The sequence below is a fragment of the Ambystoma mexicanum genome, chromosome 8, assembly GCF_040938575.1.
Source record: "Ambystoma mexicanum isolate Mex_15411 chromosome 8, UKY_AmexF1_1, whole genome shotgun sequence".
NCBI lineage: Eukaryota > Metazoa > Chordata > Amphibia > Caudata > Ambystomatidae > Ambystoma > Ambystoma mexicanum.
This window is the reverse complement of record NC_090929.1, coordinates 1,433,275,012-1,433,289,971: the sequence shown is the minus strand read 5'-3', so window position 1 is coordinate 1,433,289,971 and position 14,960 is coordinate 1,433,275,012.

Here is a 14,960-nt window from a genome sequence, read left to right as displayed (position 1 = left end):
GCAATGGGAAGAGTTTGGTTTTGGTGTACATTACCGTACAACAGAAGACTGCATTGTGCTTCAAGGACACTAGCTACCCTCCCAGCTGAACAGCATAGTTGGGGAGGCAAGGCTAAGCCTGTGGTAGTAACCTTGTTGCGTGAATTGGAAATCGTAAAACTATGAAAGAAACGCACACAGCCAGTGAGTTGGCAAGCGACCTGAGAGACCGTTGTGTGTTAATGTTTGAAGTAGAAACATTATACCGCAAGTGAAGGCTTCACGCATATGGATGAGATGTGAAGAAAGGAAGACCTGTGAAAAAATTGTGAAGCAAAGACAGCTGTGAGATCAGCGATACTAAGTAACAGAGTGGTCCGGTGAAAGGAAGTAGCCAACTCGAAAGTCTCAGTGAAAGGTACATTGTTTAAAACAATAAAGCGAATTAACAGCAAAAGTAAAGTAAGCAAGAATAACACCTAAAGAAGTAGAGAGTTAATGATAAAATGTGAACTTTGAGTGGAAGTGGTCCTGCAGTGGTATGTACAGAAACCCAAGCACATTTGAAAGTCTTTGAGATACGAAAGTGGTCTGAGCCCGACAGAGGGAGATCTTAAGTATAATAAGCTTGGGGAAGAGAGCCACCTTGTAAGGTTTTGTTGAACTTTGTTGTGAAAGGTCTGAGCCCAGCAGAGTGGGACCTACGTAAACTTTGTTGTGAGAGGTCTGAGCCCGACAGAGGGGGACCTACGTGAACTTTTTATTGAAACATTATTGGGAAGTCAGGAAAAGAGACTTTAACATGGAAGGCCAGGCGGGCCTCAATCCGTGTTTTTGAACTGCCCATTGTGTCAAAAACCGAGCCACAGTGTTTCATACTGCCTGCAGGGACAGCCTTACTCAGTGAGGTGTAACGTGGGGAGCAGAGCTGGTTCAACTACATTTATTCTTTTAAAGACTGATTTTTCCTTTGCATGCATTTCTCCTTTTTAAGCTTTTTGTACAAGAAATAGGGCAGAAATTAGGTTTTTGTTAGCATAGGCCATTTTGATTTGACAGACTCCACGAGGACTGTTTTGTTTATCGTTTGATGATCAGGACTACTCCCATCTTAGTTATAGGACAAAGTAGGAGTTTCAATAAAGGTTTTACAAATTGTATCCATTGTATCAATGTCATATTCGTGATACCATGCCTCCCTAAAGCTCCTGGATGCAGAGTATTTTCAATGTACTACTCAATTAACTGTGCAGCCAGAAGAGGCCTGTGTGCCTTGCGGAAGAAAACCACAGGACATAAATTAAAAATAAATAGATAATAAAGATCAATTAAGCATAGAAGGACAATGTACATGGATGAAGGAATTTGCCCATGACTCCATTACATTACTTCCCCAAGTCCTTCAGGTTTCCTTCTTTTAGAAGACGTTTAGATATTCCACGATTCCACTGGCTTTGTTAGCCCTTGTTAACCTACGGACCTTCTTGAACATGTGCTCTGTGATGAAGTGAAAGTGCTGTTCAGCGGGAACTTGTGCTAAGGTCTAAAGCAATTGTGTGATGACCAAAACTAGCCTGAACTAGAATGAACAATAGGTCTGCTAATAAGCAAGTGGAAGTCATCATAGTGGTGGACGCCTTATGCCCCTAAGCGAGAGCCTGTAGAACAGAATTGTCATATGACTCAGTTTCCAGAATTAAACACTATCAAGGGAATATGAAGTTTGAAAGTGTCTATTGTATTTGGCAGGAGGTATGTGCATGCTGGAAGGTGTATCAGATGTTCTCAAATGTTCTTACGTTTCGGTTCTGTCAGGTGACCAAATACATATAAAGGTATTGTGGGAGAATTAAATTAAAATAAGGACTGCCTAAAATTAAGATGAGAAGTACTGAAAAGTTGCACTGTTTCTTAAAGTGTGACATATAAGATTCAACTGGAGAAATACTGTGCTGACAATGCAAGTGAATTGGTGCCACCTTTTGTAACGCAGAGCACCTTATAGAAGACATGGGGCCTCATTCCGCGGTTGGCGCTATTAGCGCCATGACTAGCACCAATACCGGTACCGCCACCGACCTGGCGGTATGGGGACTTACCGGTCCATTCCGAGCTTTGCGGGACCGGTAAATCCCCATTTTAAAAGCCATTCCCCATTCCCAGTTGAGCCCCCATAGGACTCAATGGGAAGGGGCAAGGCGGCAATAACGGTACCGCAAATTGCAGTACCGTTATTTACCCCGGTATCCCTTTGCGGGTCCCGTCCTTAATGCCTGCTAAAAGCAGGCGTTAAGGGAAGGACCTGCAAAGGGACCTCGGAATAGGGCGCAAAGGGATTACCGGCACCTGTGTCATTACCGGTGCCCGGTATCCCTTTGCGCCCGGGTCGTAATGACCCCATGGAGACTATCTCAATGTAAAGCTAAAGGCACCTAAAGAATGCATAGTTTCATTCATTAACATTTTCACTGGTCACTTGCTTCCTTAAGAGACAGTACTGAAAACTGGAGAATTGTGCCTGCCACCCTGGAAAAATGTGTCTGACAGCAATATGACAATGGAAACTCAAAGTATTGGAGGGAAGGGATACAAATAGTTAAATAGATATTGGTCAATACATTGGATTGTGATTAACAACAAACTACCTGCCCAACTGGTGGGGTGCTGAGCTCAGAATATCTGGAAATGTGGAGCCTTGTCCAGGAGGGCGACTGAAGCAGGTGGTGGCAGAATTCACCTATGCCTAGAAGGACAAGAGACCGCGGGAACAGGTGCCTAAAAAACACTGCTTCTGTGAACTAAAAGAATGATTTAAGCAATAGAACCCAAGGAGGGGGGCATTATTGGTAGCATAATAGAAGACTGAGCGAAGAGAGGGCTTCAACGTAGCCTTGGAGGCATTACCTGACCAGCAATAACCCCCTCGGAGGGTTCTGTTGCTATTAGTACCCACGCACGTTGTACCGGGGTACTAATAACAATTTTTCACAAGTTGTGGTGGTTTCTTTTTGTAAATCAAGTCTAATCAAATTGAACCTATAGTTAGCGGTACAAACTGTGAACCAAGGGCCTGCGCTTCACCACCTGACAGAGGATATATTAATATTTTTTCCATGGGGATGCCATTGATATTTTGAGATGAAAGGGAGCTTAGAGGAGTTATTTTTATTCCCATAAAAAAGTGTGAATGTAAATGCCATGCCTGACATTGCATCGTGAAATTGATATGTGTAGCAGAAGTGAATAGGTATTAATATATCTGTTCAATACAATCTGAAAACCATTCTTATTTTAAATGAAACACACTTATTAGCAAATCTCAGCACCATAATTACATAAGAAAGGGTGGAGGGTGCCAACAGTTTCCGGATTACAGCTCCTGTTGGTGATATTGGAGAAAGCAAATGTCCTGTGTGTTATGTGCAAGTGTAAATGTATGAGCGGTATAAAGATGCTAGCATATCAGAGAAAGTAAAACGTTTGGAAGAATCATGTTATTGTTATGACCTATCTGCCATCTTGATTGCTATGTGGCACATTTAAACCCAATCGCCGGAAAACAGCAGAATCATAATAAGAAAGTTTTGTTTATTCAGATCTCCATATGTATGCAAAATTGATTATGGAAATTAATATTTGTTGTTGAGAAATGCAGGCAAGTCAATTTCAGTTTGTAGACAAGCTGTCTGCGATTATGTTACAGTGTGATGACTTCCCCTGCATAAAGCTACGAACTAATTTTGCATTGATTTTATTTTAACAAAATATTGATTCGAAAATCTTTCCTGTTTCTTGTCCCCAGAATTGTGGGAGTCTATGTCAGGGGGTATTATATTAGCGATCCCCCTTGATGTGGTAGCCATACATTTCCCAAAATATATCTTACAGTGGTTGTACTGGTGGGTGGGTTAGGTTAGAGTCGTTAATTCCCGTTAGATGTAGGATGCTGATTTCCCTGACTTTCAATACAGCGAATAATGATACCTCTGTTTGTCATCACCCAAAATGAGTGCATGAGCCAGGTTTCTCTGGCACTTTCCGGGTTAGCCGGGGGCGCGGAGACAGCAACCAGTTTGTCAATGTGCATATTCCACGGACTCCTGGTTATTTAAGAAATGTGTCCAAACATTTTCCAAATATACGACAGGTGCCTCAACATTTTATCAGCGAGCTCCAAACTGTGAGACAGTGCTATAACTCTACCTGGCCTGATATGAAGTGGCTCAGGAGAGTTGGCATGCCTCTGGAGGTAGTCAGGATAAGGGAGAATCCCCAGAAGGTTATTGCGATGGGTTAAAACATGTTTTTACTCATCATTCAGGTACCACCAAGCCTGATGAGACTGCTCAAGTCTCCATCTTGACTTTTTCTATGTGTGAATGTATTATTTGTGGTGTTTTTGAAATTGTTTATTGATGTTGGATGTTTTTAACAAATTATTGTTGTTATGACTAAGCAGGTGGTTGCACATGCAATTGGATGAATTAGTAAATACAATTTGGCAAATATTTTTGTATATAACATCTTCTCGATCCATTGTTATTAACCTATATTTGTTTTAAGGTTGCTTCAGAGAGGCTGAAGTAAAGGTACACATTTTTTAATTTGCAGTTGAAGATCTTCATTTCGATTGTAGACATATACAAATTCTGATTTAGAAGGAAGGTCTAACACCTGATAGTGGGTTCTGCCCATATGAGAATAGTGAAAACAGGTTCATGGCATTAAAGGTACAGAATCTGCAAGGGCAGGGACCCCCAAACTATATAAATCAGTGCTGTGAACTTGTTAATTACTGTGTATTGTATTACCTACATTCAGGTATAAAATACATTCCTATCTTCAAATAATAACCAACTTTACGAGATATATATATTTTTATAATATTTAATACACATTTTAACAAAGGGTGAAACATTCAAAAAATATGATTGTAGAAGAATATACATATATAGTTATATTAACCTCTATTAACTCTCCCACATTCCATTCAACGCACAGGAAAATGATGACTATAAAAAAACGAATTAATTCTATTTTAAAACCATAACAAACCTACAATGATGTTGTGAATGAATACACTATATGGGGCAAAATATTATGATGAGGCATAGGACCATAGCTCCTCAAACTATCATTCATCTGAGAGTATTTTGGAGTATGGAAAATTTATTGTAAACAATGGATACTAGGTTGCAAAGAGATAGCAATACCATTACACACTATAGGTCAACCTTCATAGTGGACAGCAAAGGCAGAGGAAGGATTTGGGACAGTGAAGAGAAGGTTAAGTGAAGCACCAGCTTTAGGTCTACCCAATTATAAAAAGAAATGTACATTGTACTGCCATTAAAAGCAAAGGATTTACTTTAGCCGTGCTTACACAAAAACATGGGGCCTCATTGCAAGTTTGGCAGAGCAGTAAAAATGGCGGTAAATCCATTACTGGCACTTTTACCATACTGCCAAACAACAGGTTTGCAAGTGGGGATTACCTGATTTCCTTCCAGCAAAGACCTAGAGGTAAATCAGGCCTCCACTGGCAAAAAACTGCTGGTATTACCGGCACTGGTATCACCGCTGCCGGTAATACCGTCATTCTCCTCCTTGGAGTCCTATGGAACTCTATGGAATGGGGAAAGACTGCCCATTCCACAACCTGTATTATCACGGAAATTCCGGGATATCAGGTGGCAGAAACAGTAGGTCACTTTTCTGGTATCACGCCGATATTACTGGTGGGATACCAGTAAACTTGTAATGAGGGCCATGTCATTATCAAAGGCCCATTGCTTTTAAAAGAAATAGATCTAGCTGCCCCATTACTCCATTCTCTAGCAGCACCAATATGAAAATAATGTTTTGGGTTCTCCTTCAGAAGTTGAGTGCTTCATCCATTGGCTGGCCTGTTATTGAAGACCAAACCTAAACACATGTGTGTTTCTGGTTCTCAGAAATATGAAGCGATACTCCAGAACTCTTCAAACATTTCACTAACCCAATGTCCAGTTGTTGGCAAACCACATGACACTGAGCCACATAACTGCATGGCCGACACAGTTTCCTTTTAACCCCAGAAAACATCCATCAGTTACACCTATTCACAATGCTGATTTGTAGATACTTCATGGATGGTTGTTATAGGGACAAGGAGGTTTGATTGGTGGTAGAATATACAGTATGTACACTGGGGTGTAAAATAAAATGAAAAATTACCAAATGGCACTACAGCACACGTAGTGGAATTAATCACACTGACACATGTGTGCCACCTTGCAGAATAACAATCGGTAAACATATAGACAACAACGTAGATTCCTGATGTCCTCTGGTTTCCGTATACCAATCCTGCTAATTTGAAAGCCTCATTAGAGGTCCTTGGTCTGCCCAAACAGATAGCCATCATAAAGTGTGCTGCACAGCAACATTTAAATAGTGCGGTTAGCTGTGGAAATGACTTTGCAGAACCAACTGCTAAATTGGTGGACTATCCTCAGTCTGAGTATGTACTAAAAGTGAAAAGGATACAAGAGCCATCACCTTTTAGAGCACCACAGCAGTTGCTGTCTCAGTAGCAAAAAAAGTTTTGATGCATAAAGGATGTCGTTCACATGAAGAGTCTCTGCTGAGAGATCATTTTAAATGCTTGGTAGCCCCAAAGATGTGTTTCATCCTGCCAGGATGTTTCGTGGGTTGGCATATGTGGGAAAATGTGTGATGTTTTCAACTTTAAATCAAGACTGGTATTCCCCAGAGTTCCCTGCCATGGGTCATGACTATTGCAAGCAAGATGTTATATGTTTAAAATATAATTCTGGAAGCTAGTACCTACCAAACAAGGGGCACACCCACAATCCTCTGGTCCCTTCATAAACTTGCAGGTGGATTTTTTCAAATTACTTGGCTGCAATCATTTGCAGTGTGTGTTGATAGTCCTGGATATCTTCTCCTGCTGGGTTAAGGGGTGCCCAGGCCTGAAGGCTGACACTATATCTCTGGGCAGAGCTTTGCTGAAGGATTTCTTACCCAGGTTTGGGGCACCGCTCGATATAAACAATGACAGAAGGTCTCATTTGGTCAATCAGATCATGAAAGAATTATGCAATACACTGAACTTATAATATAATCTCCGCTGCCCGTACAACCCAGACAGCAGGAGCAGTGAAGTGGCAGAGCGGGGTTATCAAGAATCACCTGGCCAAACAATGTGCAGAGAAAGGCCTCAAGTGGCCAGAGGATCTGCCCTTAGAGTTACTTGGTATCAGAAGCACAGCAAATGGAAAAACTGGACTCAGCCCCCATGAGGTGTTTCACCACCTTCATACATGCGCACACTAATCTTCACTTTATAGATGACTTTATAGATGATTGACTTCTTGAACATGTCAGAAAATGTATCTCTGCCATCAGATCTCTCCACACACAGGGTAGTGAAGCCTTTCTCAAAAAACCGCCGGAGACCTGTCATTCTCTGCTACCAGCAGACTTTATTCTAATGTGGTATGTCAAGCAAAAATCAGCATCAGTGCCGTGGTGGCAGGGCCCCATTCAGGTAAGCCTCACTGATAACTCAGAAGTTAAACTAACGGAGCTCCATTCATATCCCCCACATCTCTCACTGAAAAGAAGTGTATCACAGGAGAAAGAAAAAAAAACTCACTGGGGTCAAGTGATCCTAGGGCTACTTGTTTATCACACTGAATGACTTTCTTCTCTCCATCTAAGAAGTATATGCCAGTACTCTCTAGACATGTATATTGAATGATATTGAGCCTATAAAGAGAATTTACTACTTCTGAAGCGAAATCATGGCACTGCCATAAAAGCAGACAGGTAATAACATGGCAAAAAGGAACCTGCAGACTTGGTGGAAGTTGAGACTGTGGAATAGAACTTCTTCTGGGAATTCATTCGAAGCAAGGTGAATGTCAGCCTGGTCAAATTCCCTGTGAAGCCCTTCCAAATTGGATTTTGGAAGAAGATTATCTAGGAGCACTGGCAGAAGAATAATGGGCAGTGACTCCAGATTCTGTCATCTGGACTAAGACTTTGTCCCCACCTGTTCCTACATTTTCTGATGAATTGATGTGATTCTCCCTAATGGTTTAACACATGTGACATGGATTTTGGCTCTATACGTCATGATGTAAGAGGACGTTTCAGGTATCAATATCATGTCTATATTTTAAGATGTGTAGAAAAGTTATTTGTAATCATAGAAGGGCTACTGTAAGGAAAATATTGTATTTGATAAATTATATATGATTTTAGGATATTGTGTGGAAAGTTATTTAGAACTCTAACAAACATTTAAATAAATAAATAAAATGTTTCTGATGAATTATCATGGGCTGAACTTACACATTTGACAGATTTGCACAACAGGGTGAGGGTCATGACCCTCTAGGGGGGGCAGTACTTAACCCCCCTGAGTATGCTTTGTGCATGACTGCTGATACTACTTTCAATTCCAAAATGCATGCCATCCTCTATTCTATGCCAGCGTCAGGCAGACAGCATTGAGTAGGCTGCTGGTCACGTGACCAGGCTCTGCCATTCAGTTGCTCCACCCACCTCCAGTTTTCACACCTTTCAAGCCTCTGCTTAAGGACTCTAGGACAGCTCCGGGCAGACAGCATTGAGTAGGCTGTTAGTCACGTGATCAGGCACTGCCACTAAGTTGCTCCGCCCCCTCCAGTTTTCACACCTTCTAAGCCTTTACTTAAGGAATCTAGGCCATCTGCAGGCAGACAGCATTTAGTAGGCTGATGGTCATGTGACCATGCCCTGCCCTTCAGTTGCTCCGCCAACCTCCAGTTTGTGTGCATTCCAATCCTGTACTTAAGGACTCTAGGCCAGCTGCAGGTAGAGAGCATTGACTAGGCTGCTGGTCAAGTGACCAGGCCCTGCCACTCAGTTTATCTGCCCACCTCCAGTTTTTGCACCTTCCAATCCTCTACTTAAGAACTCTAGGCCAGATGCAGGAAGACAGCATTGAGTAGGCTGCTGGTCACATCATTCCACTCAGTTGCTCTGCCAACCTCCAGTTTTGGTACCTTCCAAGTCTCTATCAAGACTCGGGAGGATAGCTTAGGGGCAACGTGACCGCCTTGGAAGCAAGACGACAGAGAGCAAAACAGGTTCTATCCCTGGGGTCTGCACTTAGAAACCTCTGGGCATTAAGTGTGTTACTAATAACCTATCATAACATATCATATCATATCATATAAATACTTAAGGACTCTAGGCCAGCCGCAGGTAGACCGCATTGACTAGGCTGCTAGTCAAATGACCAAGCCCTGCCACTCAGTTTCTCTGCCCACCTCCAGTTTTTGCACCTTCCAACTCTCTACTTAAGAACTCTATGCCAGCGTCAGGCGGACAGCATTGAGTAGGCTGCTGGTCAAGTGACCAGGCCCTGCCACTCAGTTTATCTGCCCACCTCCAGTTTTTGCTCCTTCCAAGCCTCTGCTTAAGGACTCTATGACAGCTGCAGGCAGACAGCATTGAGTAGGTTGCTGGTCACATTGCCAGGCCCTGCCACTCATTTGCTCCACCCACCTCCAATTTTCTCACCTTCCAAGCCTCTACTTAAGGACTCTAGCCAGCTGCAGGCAGACAGCAGTGAATAGGCTGCTAGTCACGCGACTAGGCCCTGCCACACATTTGCTCTGCCCAACTACAGTTTTCGTGCCTTCCAAAACTCTACTTAAGAACTCTAGGACAACTACAGGCAGACAGCATTGACTGGGCTGCTGGTTATGTGAGTCAGGCTCTGCCACTCATCTGCTCCTCCCTCCACAGCAATCCCAACTCTCACTAGGGTTTGAATGGCCAAATGCCCTGGGTATCTCCAGCAAGCTACCCTAGCGAACCTCATCAATATTGCCCTTGCCCCGACCCAACACCAACCGACCACATGCACACGCCCTCTCATATTGATCAATGCTCGCTCAGCAGTTGCTCATGCTGCAGAGATCGAAGACCTCATCTCGTACAACAACCTTGATGCCCTGTTCATCACTTTGACATGGTTTACTCCATTCTCCCCACATGTTTTCGATGTCCTCCTACCCCTACACTACTGCATCCAACATGCCGACCAGCCAGCAAGGGCAGGAAGTGAAGTGGCAATCATCCACAGGAGCAATTGCCCTTGCTCCATCAACCCCTCTCCCAGAAGAAGCTCAGTTGAATCACTCACCTGCCGGTTCCCTCTATCACACAAGGAATCCATCACCTTCCACCTCATCTACAGACCACCTCACAGGAGTGACTCTTTCATTGCAGAATTCTCCAACTTACTCTCCTCTGCCAAATTAGTAAATTCTAATAATGTCTTTCTTGGTGATTTTAATGTCCTCAAGTCACAGGCCAACAACCACGCATAAAGCGCGATTTTCGCACTGATCACTTCCATGGACTTTATGAAAATTGGGCTCTCGCCCACGCACAACAAAGGCAACGCCCTAGACTTCACATCATCCCCCTGCATCACCTGTGCAGACCCTATCCCACTTGACTGGTCTGACCATGCCGTCATCCCATTATCAGTCACCCACTCTACTACGGCTCACAAAGGTCAGGCTAAACTCCCCTTCACTCAGCACTGCTCATTAAAAACCTTCCTGGTCAATGAGCTGGAAGCAAACTTTGCAGACTTCCCTGCCACAGGGAATTCATCGGGCCTCCTGGAATTATTCATCAACTCTGCTATGAAACTGGTGGACACTCACGCCCCCCGAAAATCCAGCTGGCCGAAGACCAAACCATCCACCCTATGGTACAGCCCTGAGCTAGCCTCCAACAAATGCTCAATCAGTGCCCTAGAGAAACAGTGGCAGAAAAACCATAACTCGGGAGACCTGACCAAACTCAAATCTCTCAGCGCAAACCATAGGATTCTGATTATCGAGGCCAAAACTGCTTACTACTCTACAATCATTGCGGCAGCCTCAAAAAGGAGTAAAGCATTTTACAAAACCCTCACGCAACCCTGAGATACCAGCAACTCATTTTTCTTGAAAAATTGACAAAATCTGAGAGGCCATCGAATCAACCTCTCACAGCATTAGCATCTCATGCACATTGCCCCTCTGGAGCAAATTCTCCCCTCTCTTTGCCCCTGATGTCCTAAAAATGATTGCCTCCCTCAACCCTAATTCTTAGTCTGACAATATAATTCCGGCCTCCATCATTAAACAATTGATGGGCCCAACACTCAATGCGCTCCTCAGCATCATCAATGCATCCCTTGCAGAATCATCATTCCTCGACACCCTCAAAACCGGTCTCATATGACCTCATTGGAAAATAACAACCCTAGATCCTGACAGCCTAGCCAACTACTGGCCCATTACGAACCTCCTGTTTATTGGCAAAATCTTGGAAAAAGTAGTTGCTAGACAACTTCTCGCCAGAATAGAACAACTCCACCTCAAGCTTAGCATCGAGACAGCCACCGTCCAGGTGGTGGGTGATGCCCTCCACACATAGATAAGGGCGACTCATGACTCCTTGTCCTCCTTCACCTCTCAGCTACATTCGGCACCATCGACCACTGCATCCTTCTCTCCCTCCTTGCAGACAGGATGGGATTCTCCGGCACTTTTCTGAATTGGCTTACCTCCTACTTCTCAGGCAGACACCAGGCTGTCCAAATGGACTTGTTGCATTCTAACCGACTCCAGGTCTCCTGCGGGGTTCCCAAGGCTCCATCCTCTCACCAATCCTTTTCAACCTTTACATGGGGCCTTTGAGCACTCCCCTCAAAGATCCCAATATAGACATCCACCAATACGTAGGTGATACTGCACATGAGAGTAAATAGGGTACAGGTTATCATTCTTCTCAGCAATTACCTAGCCATCATCCAGTCCTGATATCAACTGCCTACCTCAAACTAAACCCATCCAAGACTGAATTCGTCCTCTTCGGCCCACCCGCTAAAAAACTTGTCTAACAATGACTTAATGGCATGCACCTAGAATGATTTGATCCAACAACTCTCAGACTCAGCAAAATCCTTAGGATTCACCCAGCCTGTCCTTCCAGAAACACATATCCAAGAAGGCCCAAATCGCCTGGCCCAGAATCTCTACCCTCGAAAAATAAAACCCTTCAAACCCGCAGCAGTACTTCCAGACCGTAGTACAAGCACTTGTGGTCTCTCACATCGATGGGGAAAATGCTCTCCTGTTCACTTGGCTTATCTAAAAGCAGTCCACCACGCTGCAGCATGTCTTATTAGAGGAGCACGCAAATTAGACCGTATTACCCCATCCTATGTGAACTAAATTGGCTTCATATCCAAGCCAGGATAATGTTCAAGATTGCAGGTATCATCGACAAAGCGGTCACGAGTAGCACACCAGCATATCTGGTGGCTAAGCTCCACATATCTGGTGGCACACGCTCCTCATGCAGCAGTTCAACCAACCACCTTAAATCACAACTCATCCGCAAAGAAGGGTCCTGCAAACAATCCGTCTCTTCTCATTCATCTACCCTCTGGAATTTGATCCCAGCGTCGGCTTGGAATGGCCCCACAATTCTCCCATTTCACAAATTCTCAAAACATGGTTCTTTCAACAACATCTGACAAAGGACTAATTCAAATGGATGCACATACCGATGCACAGACCTCACAGTACTGTGCTACTGTTAAAAGATGGCAGCTAAATGCTACTCTCGGTCTAGGTCTGCGCTTTAAACAATAAAAAAGTAATAATAAGGGGGTAGGCTGGTCTATAAAAGCCAAGTCAGCACAAAGGAGATTGAAAGGTGTATGGGTGAGATCAGGTGGAGCATTAGGGAAACAAGAAACAAGAGACAAGGTGGAAGGCGGAAAGGTGGAGAGGAGTGCTGAGGCAGTGTTTGTGAAAGTGCAGGTAAGGTACTGCTTGTGAGGCAGAGTGGTAGCAATTGTATGTAGAGTAATGAGGAGGGGTGTGTGAAAAGCAGTGTCTATTATAGAGAGAAAGAGAGAGTGGGAGACAGCGAGAGAAAGTGCAGGAGGGAATTAACAAGAGACTGAGAGAGACAGTATATAGTAGGAAGGTGTGGAGGGAGGTCAAAGCAGTAGTGGGAGTAGTGTTGAGGGCAGAGTGAAGAAGGAGAGGGCATAGTTGGAAGACATAGGCGTAGAGAGAATGACAAGGTCAGAACACAGATGTATAGAAAGATGTGGGATTGAGAGCAGAGGGAGGTAGATGGAAGAAGAGAGGCGAGTGAGGAGTGCAGATAGAGGGAGAGAGAGAGGAGAAGAGATTGAGGAGAAGAGCAAAGGCATGTACAGAAGAGGAGGGGACTGGAGCTAGAGAGAGGGGAGAGTAGGAAGATCCCAGAGGGAGGAGAGTAGATATAAATATAAAGGGAGAAATAGAGGTGAAAACAGAGCGAGATTGCGATTGTGATGGGGTAAAGACAGGTGGAGAATCCCTGGTGAAATCAGTCTGATGACTAAAGGGAGAGGATAATTTAGAAATTCCCATAGGCAGTTGGACAGTGAAAGCCACAGCCTTTAGGTTCCCCTCCCAGATTAGAAATACCTAGAATGTAGGGGTTACCATGTTTTAGAATACATTTGTCTTTGCAACCACTTCTTCCTCTATGAATCGTATTTATATTGTGCACTGTGATGTGCTAAAAGGTTCAGCACTTGTGTGGTGGTCTAAACCAGACTGAACTACAATGAACAGTGGGACTGCTAAAAAATGAGTGTAAGTCATCATGGGGTTGGACAACCTACACACCACTGCGGGAACCAGTAGACAGGAAGCTGTCATATCAGATGGTAACTGGACGTAAATCCCATAAAGGGTCTATGAAGTTATGAGTCTATTGTATTGGGCGGGAGGCAGGATCTATGTTCCTGAAGGGCTAGCAGTGGTCGTTCTGTCAGATAACCAGTGACTTAGGGGATGGGGACTGGTAGGCTGGTTCGTTTGGAGGAGTCGATTCCTGTTAGATGTGGGATGCTGTTTTTACTTTGATTTCAAGACAATTAATAAAGATGTGTGTTTGTCATCACACAAAATTAATGTGTGGGTCTTAAGAAACACTGAGCAAAATGAGCTTGGGGAATTTGCTGCACAGGTCAAGGAGCAAGGAGAAATACAGGTGTCTTGGTGGGGTTCCCCTCTTTCTATACACACTATAAGATCAAAGAAGAAGCCCAGAAGGTCGTACCCTTAATCTATACCCCAGCTTTCAATGACTTCCACCCCTGCACTTCAGTGCCCTCAAGTATCAATCCTCAGGCTGTATTCTCCTCCTCACCTTACGCCATCAACCCAGTGCCCCCTCCTCCCATTGTCACCATGCCCACCCACATTCACTGTTGAACACACAACAACACATCTCCCCTTGACTGCCTATCCTATGAGTGCTTCCGCCACTCCACCACTCTACTGATTATAATGGACATTCCGCCCCATAACCATGAAACCCCCCTTGTATGCCACTGCCCAGGTTGATGACTACCATAGCACAGATCCCTCACCCACCTTATGGCTCAGCCAATGAAGAGCACTGGTACTCCATTGCCCAACAACCCACTGAAAGACATTAACGTAGAGGACAGGATGACCATTTTAGCACCAGATGACAATGTCCTCTCCCTCATCTTAGCTGCTGGCATGTATGTCAAATTTGGGGCCATGTCCCACAACCTGTTAAGTGATATGGGGTCCAAATGTTAGCAAATGGGATGATCCTCTGTTCTCCCCAATAGCACAGATATGGGGTCAGCAGAGCATCGTCATATTAGCCATGCAAATCGTTTCAGAGGAGTCCTTAGGAATTCCCATGCCAATCCTGCTGGCCTTTTTCATCTGGACCTGTGGTGCTGTTATCATCTATGAAACTGAAAAAGTAACCCTAGAACTTTAGGCCTCAAAGATGCTCACTACCTAGACTTGCAGCAATCAAGCAAATGCAGAGCAGAGCACAAAACTGCTGGCTCCACTCCCTCGTCTGAT